Source organism: Haliotis cracherodii, unplaced genomic scaffold, assembly GCF_022045235.1.
Source record: "Haliotis cracherodii isolate W230 unplaced genomic scaffold, xgHalCrac1.p SCAF_7, whole genome shotgun sequence".
Taxonomy (NCBI): domain Eukaryota; kingdom Metazoa; phylum Mollusca; class Gastropoda; order Lepetellida; family Haliotidae; genus Haliotis; species Haliotis cracherodii.
Genome location: NW_027266330.1, coordinates 15,321,232 through 15,334,085, shown reverse-complemented (window position 1 = coordinate 15,334,085; position 12,854 = coordinate 15,321,232). Strand labels below are relative to the sequence as shown.

The window sequence follows — 12,854 nt, the reverse complement described above, 5'->3', positions numbered from 1 at the left end:
TTACTCGAGATATTCTGGTTTGCGATTTTGAGATCGGTTAAATCCAACTCTAAACAACAAAATACCTTTAGAAATTCTGTGATCTGGTGTGCGATATGTGCGGTCGGCTGTGTCGGAATATCCCTGTGGTGGGGGACTGGTGGTCTGGTACAGTGTCATATTATTGCTGATACTACTGCGGTTACGACTGCTGCTACTACTACTACTACTACTACTACTACTACTACTACTACTACTACTACTACTACTTGTACTGCTACTACTACTACCACTACTACATGTACTGCTACTACTACTAATACTACTACTACTACTTGTACTGCTACTACTACTACTATTACTATTACTACTACTACTTGTACTGCTACTACTACTACTACTTGTACTGCTACTACTACTACTACTACCATCAACACCACCGCCACTACTACTACTTCTACTGCCACTACTACTACTTCTACTACTACTACTACTACTACTACTACTTCTATTACCACTACTACTACTACTACTACTACGACTACTACGACTACCATCAACCCCACCGCCACTACTACCACTTCTACTACAAGCACCTCCACCACCACTACTACTACTACTACTACTACTACTACTACTACTACTACTACTACTACTACTACTACTGACCCGTAAAGATCCGGGTAGAGAATAGATTTGTTTGTTATTTCATGCCGCTCACACCAATATTCCAGCTATATCACGACAGTCTGTAAATAATCGAGTCTGGAACAGACAATCCGGTGATTGACATCATGAGCATCGATCTATACGATGACATGCATCAACCAAGTCAGCGAGCCTGACCACCCGATCCCGTTATGGTAAGTGTGAGCTGCTGAAGATCAATTCTAACCCTGATCTTCACTGGTCCGTGATTGGCTCCCCATGTTATGACCGAAGGTCAGATTATGATGGACTACTTTCATGATTGTAATTAATTGTAGTGGTTCAATCGCATTCACCTACATCTGATCCGAAACTGGTTTAGACTGTGTAAATAACGGTCTTTCATCTTATCTAGTTTGCATTGTCATCATCGCCTTGATACTCTACAGACATAACTGAAACATTTTTGTGGAGGTAACAGGTATGAGTAGCAAGCCGTTACAACCGTACACACAACCATAGCACAAGCAAGCAAGCAGTCATATATCTACAACTATAGTACAATCATATATCTACAACTATAGTACAGTCATTTAATCTACAACTATAGTACAGTCATATATCTACAACTATAGTACAATCATATATCTACAACTATAGTACAGTCATTTAATCTACAACTATAGTACAGTCATATACCTACAACTATAGTACAGTCATATATCTACAACTATAGTACAGTCATATATCTACAACTATAGTACAGTCATATATCTACAACTATAGTACAATCATATATCTACAACTATAGTACAGTCATTTAATCTACAACTATAGGAAAGTCATATATCTACAACCACAGTACAATCATATATCTTCAACTATAGTACAATCATATATCTTAAAATATAGTACAATCATATATCTTCAACTATAGTACAATCGTATATCTTAAAATACAGTACAATAATATATCTTAAAATATATTACAATCATACATCTTCAACTATAGTACATACATACATACATACATACATACATACATACATACATACATACATACATACATACATACATACATACATACATACATACTTCACTGTTCTACGATTACGTATAATACAATGAAACTCAATGTATGCACAACTCGAGGGAGGTATTATTTCTGGTCAAATCTGTAACGTATTTGTGGCAGCCGGACAAGGCTCCAACTCCACCAGCAAAGACAGAGTTCCTTCCGTCGCTCTGTGCCAGTTAATCTCTCATGTCCGTCTTTCCTGATCCCGACATTTTCGTCATTGCCATAAACAGAACCTAATTGCCTGACGACCCCCTTTGTCTCTCTGATCTAATTTCGCCACCAAAAGGTTATACCTATGTCCTAAATCTCGATGTCATTACATCACTACTAACACACATCCTGACCAAAACCCATCAGATTCCAAGACAATCATGATGGACTTTATCTGTCCAGAATCGCCTGCGGTAAAGTCAGAATAGTTATCCATGCTGCCACTGTCTCTACCCATACTCATTGTCAGCGGCTGTAATGGACAAAGCGTGTATTGGTGTCTGCCTCGTTCTTCCTGAACCATGCTCTCAATCCTTCACCTTGACTAAGCTACCTGTTTCTACTTCCGGTTCCGGTAAGCTAAAAGCCGAGGAGAATCTACGTCTAGCTTTGAGAAACAGAGTGATAGGACATAATGATACGGAATTAGTGTGACTGTGTTTTTCACACTTAATGATTTATTTCACACGCTAAGTTGTTTTGTTCTATGCACCCTGATAGATGCACCCTCTTATTAATGAATTCCGCATATAGACAGTCAAACTTCGTTGTGTCGAACTCGTGGGGACATGGGGAAAAGTTCGAGCTATCCGAGTTCGAGACAACCTATAAATTCTTTTTCGAGAAAAAAACATAATGGTATGACATATTATTGTATTTAATCTAGTCACCTTTGGTTTGAAACGACCTTTCAACGTTGATAACCGAATACTCGATCTCACACTCTTGTCTACGTCGACGCCGTTGGAGTGGAGATGTCGGGTAGCAATCACTTCGTATACGATGGGGTCGTCAAAAATTGGGGAACAGGTAGACATGAGAATTAATTAAGCATCACCTGATTCAAAATTCAATTCCGAAAAATAATGACAAACAATGGAACCCTAACTTGTCAGCGTGTTCTGTAATTGTACCAGTGCCGAGAGCTGGACATCCTCCTGTTCAAAACCTGAATAAAATGTCCTAAGCACTGCAGGAGGCGTGAGTGAGTTGGGTTTAACGCCGCTTTTAACAGTATTCGACTTATATCACGACGTGGGAGGAAAGCCCGAAGTGATGCAGATCTCAGACGTTTACCACTTCGGTGAAACCCACAAGCACTGGTGTGGTGCTGACAAACCGAGAAACAATCGGGGCGAACCGGGATTCGAACCCACAATCATAGGTTTCTGGCGTGCCCAAGGGACGCAATTCTGCACAGCGAATCGCGGCGCCACCCGTGTCCCCCATGTCAGAGGATCCCAATGTTGAAAATCAGACGTTTGATCGGCATCATGAGGAAACGCCTCGCGAATATTATCCGTGAGAAGGATGCACACTCCAGATACTGATTGCAATGTCAGTGGTGAATCCTTGGATGACAATGATCGTTTTTGTACTGCAATATGTGACAGTCCGATTCATGGTGTGGGCTGGGTGCAGATACCTTTCAGCTTTGTAGAAATGAAAGGTTTAGACTTCTTCGCAAAACGCCATTAAATCGGTACCTATGGCTGGTGTTAGCTTTGTTATCTGTTTGAAGGGAGCGTCAGGCCTTCATTTTTTCTGTTTACTATTCTTTTGCCATGATTAAAAAAATGTTGTTTTTGTTGTTGTTTAACGCCACACTCAGCAATATCACAGCTATATGACGGCGGTCTGTAAATATTCGAGTCTGGACCAGACAGTCGAGTGATCATGATCATCGATCCACGCAATTGGGATAGGTTGATATGCATCAACCAAGTCAACGAGCCTGACCTTCCGATCCCGTTAGTCGCCTCTTACGACAAGCATGGGTTGTGGAAGACCTATTCTAACCCGGATCTTCACGGGTCGATTCCAACAATGTGTCACACCAGTTCATTTTTAATGTAGCACATATCTACCAATAGTTCGATATACAATACATGCTGTGTGGTCCTGTGAAAGTTACCACTGATGCCCTGTGTTCACCGATCAATTGCTCCCGGGGTCTCAATGCGCATGTAGAGTTACGCCCCTTAGCTGTACAAGGTTCCGATGATCATGGGTTCGAATCTCAGATTCAACCTGGTTATTATACTAGCTTTGACAGCATAATTTGACATCATGATTATACGGGAGGCACTGGGGTTGAAAGAACAAATGAGATTGGTTTATACTGATTTAAACAGTATTTCCGTCATATCCTAGTATTTCAAAATAGGGTAAATTAACGCAGCTTGTGGAGGTTTGGTGAAACCCATGAGCTCAGGTCTGGTGCTGACAGACCAAGGATCATAATCGGAGAGAATCCGTGATTCGAACCCAGGAGCACCGGATCCTGCACAAACGAATTACCGACATATAACCATTTTGATTCAATAGGCTCTTTTAAAGGAATGAGCGTGTTTTCGGCGAAGGGGGTTGTTACTGGAATCGACGTGGTCGCAAAGGGCGAACACATGCCTCATATGGCCACCTAGTACGCTTGACACACTGATGCAAGGATGAAGGAACTTCAATACCTGTCGTGGTATAGTATCACATCCTCATTTAATAACGTCACTCACGTCAGGGATCTAGACATCCATCGGAAGGCGCCATCGCATCCGTGTTTCGGTGGTCAGATCCAGTAACACCAGTGTCTGTCCAGGGAATGGCAGTGTCCAGACGGATGACCGGAACTGGACCTGACCGAGGTATACAGAACATAATTACATTGTCACTACCGCCCTCCTAATGAAATGCTTACGAGGCGGCGTTTAGCCGTGCAATATCAGTAGCAGAGCTGATATAAAATTAGGATTGGAACAAAAGAGGTTAGCGAACTAACGAACCGAAATAGGAATGACATTTGTCGGATATTGGCCGTATGCATGACGAAGGGCTGTGTCGGTACGTCTATGAATATCAAAGCAGGGAGGCATGGTTTAAGGTCAGAACCAGCCTATAGACTGCTCACATGAATTAGTTATCGCAACAGTATTAGATGGCTGGCAAGATTCGAGAGAAGGAGACTTAGAGGTGTAGAGAAGCACGTGCAGTTTCCTCTCCGTCACACGGTCTTCCAGTCCTGTGTTGGTGCCAGCCCCGGAAGCGGTAGTCAGCGGGACGACACACTTTTCCACTTGCCTGGAAGGTAGGTTACTAACGGCATTGTTGGACGGGGGTGGTGGTGGTGTGCGGACCGACTGATGGGTTAGCTACACACGTTACCACGTGTAGACTCTGATGTTACTATGTGTAAATCTTGTCGTTACTATATGTAGATCCTGCCCTTACTATGTGTAGATCCTGACGATACTCTGTGTAGATCCTGCCGTTCCCATGTGTAGACCACGTCGTTACTATGTGTAGATCCTGCCGTTACCATGTGTAGACCCTGCCGTTACTATGTGTAGATCCTGCCGTTACTATGTGTAGATCCTGCCGTTACCATGTGTAGACCCTGCCGTTACTATGTGTATCTACACGTTGTAATGTGTAGATCCTGCCGTTACTATGTGTAGATCCTGCTGTTACTATGTGTAAATCCTGCCGTTACCATGTGTATCTACACGTTGCTGTGTGTAGATCCTGCTGTAACTATGTGTAGATCCTGCCGTTACTATGTGTAGACCCTGTTGTTGCTGTGTGTAGATCCTGCTGTTACTATGTGTAAATCCTGCCGTTACCATGTGTATCTACACGTTGTTATGTGTAGATCCTGCCGTTACTATGTGTAGATCCTGCTGTTACTATGTGTAAATCCTGCCGTTACCATGTGTATCTACACGTTGTTATGTGTAGATCCTGCTGTTACTATGTGTAAATCCTGTCGTTGCTGGGTGTAAATCCTGCCGCTACTATGTGTATCTACACGTTGTTATGTGTAGATCCTGCCGTTTCTATGTTTAGATCCTGTCGTTACTGTGTGTAGATCCTGCCGTTACTATGTGTAGATCCTGCCGTTACTATGTGTAGATCCTGCCGTTACTATGTGTAGATCCTGTCGTTACTGTGTGTAGATCCTGCCGTTACTATGTGTCAATCCTTCTGTTTCTAAGTGCAGACCTCTGTTTCTAAGTCTAGATCCTTCCTTTACGATGTGTAGATCTTGTTGTTGTTGTGAGTAGATCCCGCGGTAGATCCTTCTGTAAGTAAGTGTAGAACCTTCGTTACTTTTTGTAAATCCTGCCGTTTCTGTGTGTAGATTTTGCTTTACAATGTTTAGATTCTGTTGTTACTGTGCGTAGACCCGGCCGTTACTATGTGTATATCCCACAGTTAATATGTGCAGATCCTTCTGTTATTTCGAGTAGTAATCCGTGAAGATCCGGGGTAGAATAGGTCTTCAGCAAACCATACTTGCCGTAAGGGGCGACTATGCTTGTCGTAAGGGGCGACTAACGGGATCGGGTGGTCAGGCTCGCTGACTTGGTTGATGCATGTCATCTTACATGTATCCAAATTCCGTGGATCGATACTCATGATGTCAATCACTGGATTGTCTGGTCCATACTCGATTGTTTACAGACTGCCGTCATTTAGCTGGAATATTGCTAAGTGCGGCGTTAAACAACAAACAAACAATACTGTGAGTAGTTCCCGCTGTTACTATGTGTTGAAGGGCGGTCGGGTAGCCTAGTGGTTAAAGCGTTCGCTCGTCACGCCGAAGACCCGGGTTCGGTTCCCGACATGGGTACAATGTGTGAAGCCCATTTCTGGTGTCCCCCGCCGTGGTATTGCTGGAATATTGCTAAAAGCGGCGTAAAACCATACTCACTCACTCACTACTATGTGTAGATCCCGCGGTAATAGTGTGTTCATCGTATTGTTACTATGTGTAGATCCCGCGGTTACTACGTGTAGATCCTGCGGTTACTATGTGAGTATCCACAAGTTGCTATGTGTAGATCCTGCTGTTACTATGAGTAGATCCTGCTGTTACTATGAGTACACCCTGTCGTTACTATGTGTAAATCCTGCCGTTACTATATGTATCCACACGTTGCTATGTGTAGACCCTGCTGTTACTATGTGTAAATCCTGCTGTTACTATATGTATCCACACGTTGCTATGTGTAGATCCTGCTGTTACTATATGTATCCACACGTTGCTATGTGTAGATCCTGCTGTTACTATATGTATCCACACGTTGCTATGTGTAGATCCTGCTGTTATTATGTGTAAATCCTGCCGTTACTATATGCATCCACACGTTGCTATGTGTAGATCCTGCTGTTACTATATGTATCCACACGTTGCTATGTGTAGATCCTGCTGTTATTATGAGTAGACCCTGTCGTTTCTATGTGTCCATCCGCGGTTACTATGTAACCTGATGTTACAATGTGCTTCGAATACTGTAGTATTGTTTGCAATGAGGACATTAGGCCACAACTTTGTGGAACCGTTTAGAAAATCTTGTTGTCGCATGACTACCTATTACACTGTCCAGTGGTCACCGACTGTATCTTGTGTAATGTGCTCCGGTCAGCTGGTGGGCTGTACGTGCTCTGCACTGCACGGAACTACTGCTAGTATGAAGTATGTCGGCTAATGGTTGCAACGATCTGTGCCAGTCACTCGGTATGACGGGGCTTGGGAGAGGTGAGGGTGGCGTGTCGGCGTGTATTCTATCTGGGCAATATAATTGACATACGTGGTGAATTACAAAATGTCACCACTACCAAATGACCACATTACACTGCGTTAATAATACGTTATTTTAACCAGACAAATGGGTTGTTACAGTTGTTGATTGTTTAGCGGTTGCTTGCTCAAACAGTCGTCCTTTCAATAGAGTGAGCGAGAATTGTTTGACGCCGTTTTAGTTGTATTCAATCAATGTAGCGGCTGGTGACCGCTTGGGTTGACTAACCGGTTTGGTTATTATGTGAGTGAGTGGGTGATTGAGTGAGTGAGTGAGTGTGTGAGTGAGCGCAGACATATTACGCTGGAATTGTAAATTCAAGGTTACAACAAAATTTAAAATGGTTCACTTGTTCCGTTCTTAAATTTGTTAAGCGGTGAAGAGGTCAATTGTTTCAAAAACACATTTTCGTAAGATGATCTGCTGAGAGATTGTCCATGATTTTACAGGAATACATATTCACGTTAATTGTTTTATGTTATGTTTTTTGTTGAGAGACTCGTGTCTCAACCTATATGTGCCACAGACAAGGTATTTCTCAAAGTAGGCTTTGATTTCATAACCTGAAGTTATAGAACACAATCTTTACCAACCTATTTATGTATCAACAGAGACACCCGACGCTATACACGTGGAAATACTGTTGGATGTTCTTAGATAATGTTAGAAAACAACCAATTTATCAGTAGCTACTAGTAGAACACTTAATTTTTTTTTAAAACTCGTTTCATTCGGCTTGACAAATACTATCATGAGAGAGAGAGAGAGAGAGAGAGAGAGAGAGAGAGAGAGAGAGAGAGAGAGAGAGAGAGAGAGAGAGAGAGGTGTGTGTGTGGGTGTGGGGGGGGAGTTTGTCCGTCGGTCTGATATAAGACATCAAGTGAGTGAGTGAGTGTCCGTCGGTCTGTGTCAGTTAATATCACAATGAAATGTACACCTATGCCATGAACACATTAACTGTTATGTTTTGGATTAAAAGGTTACTGTTTATAGTTTCAATCACCACCGTGTTCTCGTAGACATTTCCTTGACATTTCTAAGTCACACGCATGTACACGCTGGTGTTAAGACAAAAGGGTTCATACTCTGCTATCAAATATTGAAGACTTCAGAGCAATCAACTGAATTACTTCTCGGGAAAAACAGATAACGTGTTTTTTAATTCTCGCAATATCAGTTGTTCGAGGTTTCTCTTGTTTGCACTCTCATAAGCACTTTCGCGATTGCGTGATCTGGCAGACAGTTATTGTCAGAAAAATTCATGGTGTGTTTTGTTGCCCATTAAGACTGAAGCACATGAGTTCTCCTACGAAGTGAGTTTTAAACATCACAACAACCCATATCGATTAACATTATGATCCTAGCCTTGAAGGCTAAGTTCAATGTTCCTCGTCTGTAAATGTTTAAATCACATTTTCCACTTGAAACCCCATTACCATATGTCGTTATGGGAACACTACTTAGATTAAAACTTTTTATTATTTATATCAACTGGTTAAATTATGTTTTTTTCAAGCAGAAACGAAAATACACTACAACGCAAAAGTCTTTTACTTTATTTCGCAAATTCTCCACGGGGACGACGCTGGATGATTGTAACACTTTTGCGTAGCTACGCGTCAACTACGCAGAATGTTTGTAACACTTTTGCGTAGCTACGCGTCAACTACGCAGAATGTGTGTAACACTTTTGCGTAGCTACGCGTCAACTACGCAGAATGGTTATAACACTTTTGCGTAGCTACGCGTCAACTACGCAGAATGTTTGTAACACTTTTGCTCAGCTACGCGTCAACTACACAGGATGTTTGTAACACTTTTGCGTAGCTACGCGTCAACTACGCAGAATGTTTGTAACACTTTTGCGTAGCTACGCGTCAACTACGCAGAATGTTTGTAACACTTTTGCGTAGTTACGCGTCAACTACGCAGAATGTTTGTAACACTTTTGCTCAGCTACGCGTCAACTACACAGGATGTTTGTAACACTTTTGCGTAGCTACGCGTCAACTACGCAGAATGTTTGTAACACTTTTGCGTAGCTACGCGTCAACTACGCAGAATGTTTGTAACACTTTTGCGTAGCTACGCGTCAACTACGCAGGATGTTTGTAACACTTTTGCGTAGCTACGCGTCAACTACGCAGAATGTTTGTAACACTTTTGCGTAGCTACGCGTCAACTACGCAGGATGTTTGTAACACTTTTGCGTAGCTACGCGTCAACTACGCAGAATGTTTGTAACACTTTTGCGTAGCTACGCGTCAACTACGCAGGATGTTTGTAACACTTTTGCGTAACTATGCGTCAACTACACAGAATGTTTGTAACACTTTTGCGTAGCTACGCGTCAACTACGCAGGATGTTTGTAACACTTTTGCGTAGCTATGCGTCAACTACGCAGAATGTTTGTAACACTTTTGCGTAGCTACGCGTCAACTACGCAGAATGTTTGTAACACTTTTGCGTAGCTACGCGTCAACTACGCAGGATGTTTGTAACACTTTTGCGTAACTATGCGTCAACTACACAGAATGTTTGTAACACTTTTGCGTAGCTACGCGTCAACTACGCAGGATGTTTGTAACACTTTTGCGTAGCTATGCGTCAACTACGCAGAATGTTTGTAACACTTTTGCGTAGCTACGCGTCAACTACGCAGAATGTTTGTAACACTTTTGCGTAGCTACGCGTCAACTACGCAGGATGTTTGTAACACTTTTGCGTAGCTACGCGTCAACTATGCAGGATGTTTATTACACTTTTGTGTAGCTATGCGTCAACTACGCAGGATGTTTGTAACACTTTTGCGTAGCTACGCGTCAACTACGCAGGATGTTTGTAACACTTTTGCGTAGCTACGCGTCAACTACGCAGAATGTTTGTTACACTTTTGTGTAGCTATGCGTCAACTACGCAGGATGTTTGTAACACTTTTGCGTAGCTACGCGTCAACTACGCAGAATGTTTGTAACACTTTTGTGTAGCTACGCGTCAACTACGCAGGATGTTTGTAACACTTTTGTGTAGCTATGCGTCAACTACGCAGGATGTTTGTAACACTTTTGCGTAGCTACGTGTCAACTACGCAGAATGTTTGTAACACTTTTGTGTAGCTATGCGTCAACTACGCAGGATGTTTGTAACACTTTTGCGTAGCTACGCGTCAACTACGCAGGATGTTTGTAACACTTTTGCGTAGCTACGCGTCAACTACGCAGGATGTTTGTAACACTTTTGCGTAGCTACGCGTCAACTACGACAAATGTCGGCGTAGCTACGCAAACACTCCGCGGAGAAACTGCGGAGAATCTGCGAAACTAGTTGCCCCAAATTACACCAATTAGTTTTATGACCCCCGGGCGTCGGCACAAGCGTGGTGGTGGAAGTTATACGTGTACATCTCATATGTAGACTGTTTTTCACTATTCATATTCTAATTCCATTCATAATACCACACAATAACAGTACTCCTTGAATCTCTAAGATGACTTCAAATGTTAAGTACAGTAGATTGAAGGAGAACAAATGCATGTACCTGCAATCCATTGCATCATAGTATACATTGTATGTAAAGAGACTATTGCCATGGCCCGCCACGCGTTTACGGCGCGATAATCCCTTAAAACTCCTAGTTAGTGCCGTGAAGCAATACAATAGTTATCGTAGAAATCCGCGAATTATTTGCAACTTATTCGCAAATCATTCGCAAATTAATCGCGAAATATTTGCAACTTATTCGCGAATTTGTCGCAAACTATTCGCGAATTATTTGCAACTTATCCGCGGAATATCCGCAGATTATTCGCAATTTTACTGCATAGCACGATAATCAACTTTTGCGTCGTAGTCTAATTAGAATTCTCGAGATTTTCGAGTTATGAACTGAAACAGCCAAGTGGGACCCCTTGCTCGGTTGGGAGGAAATCGTTCTTAAAAATTAATATCTTTTGAAGATTGTCCAAATTTCATTTTTTTTCAAATTCCACTTTTTTTCGCAGTAAACTTTAATTTTTTGAAATCTTATGATCAATATGATATTACCATATAATTTTACCACAAGAATCTGAATTCAGTTAAAGGGAATCAAACCTGGGCCTTTTCAAAATATAAAAAATAACAAAAAGTATGTAGTAATAACTAGATTCACCAGTGAGATGTGCCAGGACCCGCTAGTAATGGATTCATATCCTAGATTCACCTCAATTGCGATCCCTGGTCTATTCGCACGGAATTCTTGGTTTTCCCTAAGTTTTTACATTCTAAAATGTGCGTTTAAATTGAGGATAAGTGCAACAATATTTAGTACGCTGTAGATTGAGATTCGAAAAAGATCAGGAATTGAACGTGGGACTTCAGCGTGACACGCCATTGCTCTACCCACTAGTCTAAATCAAGATTTGAGATGCGCGTCAAGATTTAGGATATGTGCTTCAAGATTTCTTATATGTTCGTCAAGGTACGTGCAAAATAGTTCACAATGACATCGTCTGAGCCATTTTCGAAGTGCTACGGTTCTTGTATCGGCGTTGAAACTTAAGACGGAAAAGCGGAGAGCTTGAACGACGGAACAATGCAATGCAATGACCTCCCTACTTCGTTTTTCTTTCCGAGCAAATATTTTTTGAAACGCGAATTTCAACTGCGAGAACTTTATCTCAGGGCAGGATGCCATCTTTTCGAGAATGTGAATAGTGTCTATATAAGTAAAACATTTATTTGTTGGAGTGAGAATACCATTGGACGAGCATTTAGGTCCGACAGGAGTGCAAAACACACAGCCATGCAGAAGGGGATTAAAGATGTACTAGATATATCATTTCACGAAGTGATCTGAGAGCCAAGACGACCTTAACTATTAACATTGACGTAGGTAGCGCTGAGATCGCATTCTGAAACGTTGATGGACCTTCACGTCACGTCTTCACAGATTTCAATCAGATAGCGGTGAAAATTATATAAAAAGGGTTACTGAAAATCAGTGATGACACAGGTGTTCGCAAACAGGTTAAGCATTACCTGCTCTACCACTAGCGCCCGCCACTCACACAATTTGCATAAGAGTGTGAGTGAGTGAGTGAGTTTGGTTTAACGCCGCTTTTAACAGTATTCCAGTTATATCACGGCGTGTCAGCTTAATACCCACGAGCACGGGTATGGTGCTGACAAACCTAGCAACATTATTGGGGCGAACCGGGATTCTAACCCACAATCATAGGTGTTTGGCGTGCCCAAGGGACGCAACTCTGCACAGCGAATCGCGGCGCCTTAGGCGACTTGGCCACCTGTGCCCCCCAATTTGCATAAGAATGTAAGAGTTTGTTGGATGACGCTGCGCATCAGTACTCCTGCCATA

At 42.2% G+C, this 12,854-nt stretch overlaps 1 protein-coding gene across 2 annotated transcripts in view; it reads left to right on the top strand.

Annotated features, from left to right (window-relative positions):
• The window catches only part of LOC139448536 (uncharacterized), a 92,283-nt gene that overhangs the window by 47,904 nt on the left and 31,525 nt on the right, over positions 1-12,854 (top strand). The window contains exon 1 of one of the 2 annotated variants that reach the window (XM_071230096.1): positions 4,850-5,000. The exons of the other annotated variant lie outside the window; for it this stretch is intronic. The gene's annotated coding sequence lies outside the window, so the exon portion shown is untranslated. Of the gene's footprint in view, positions 1-4,849; positions 5,001-12,854 lie in introns of those variants that run through there. 2 annotated transcript variants of the gene reach the window in all.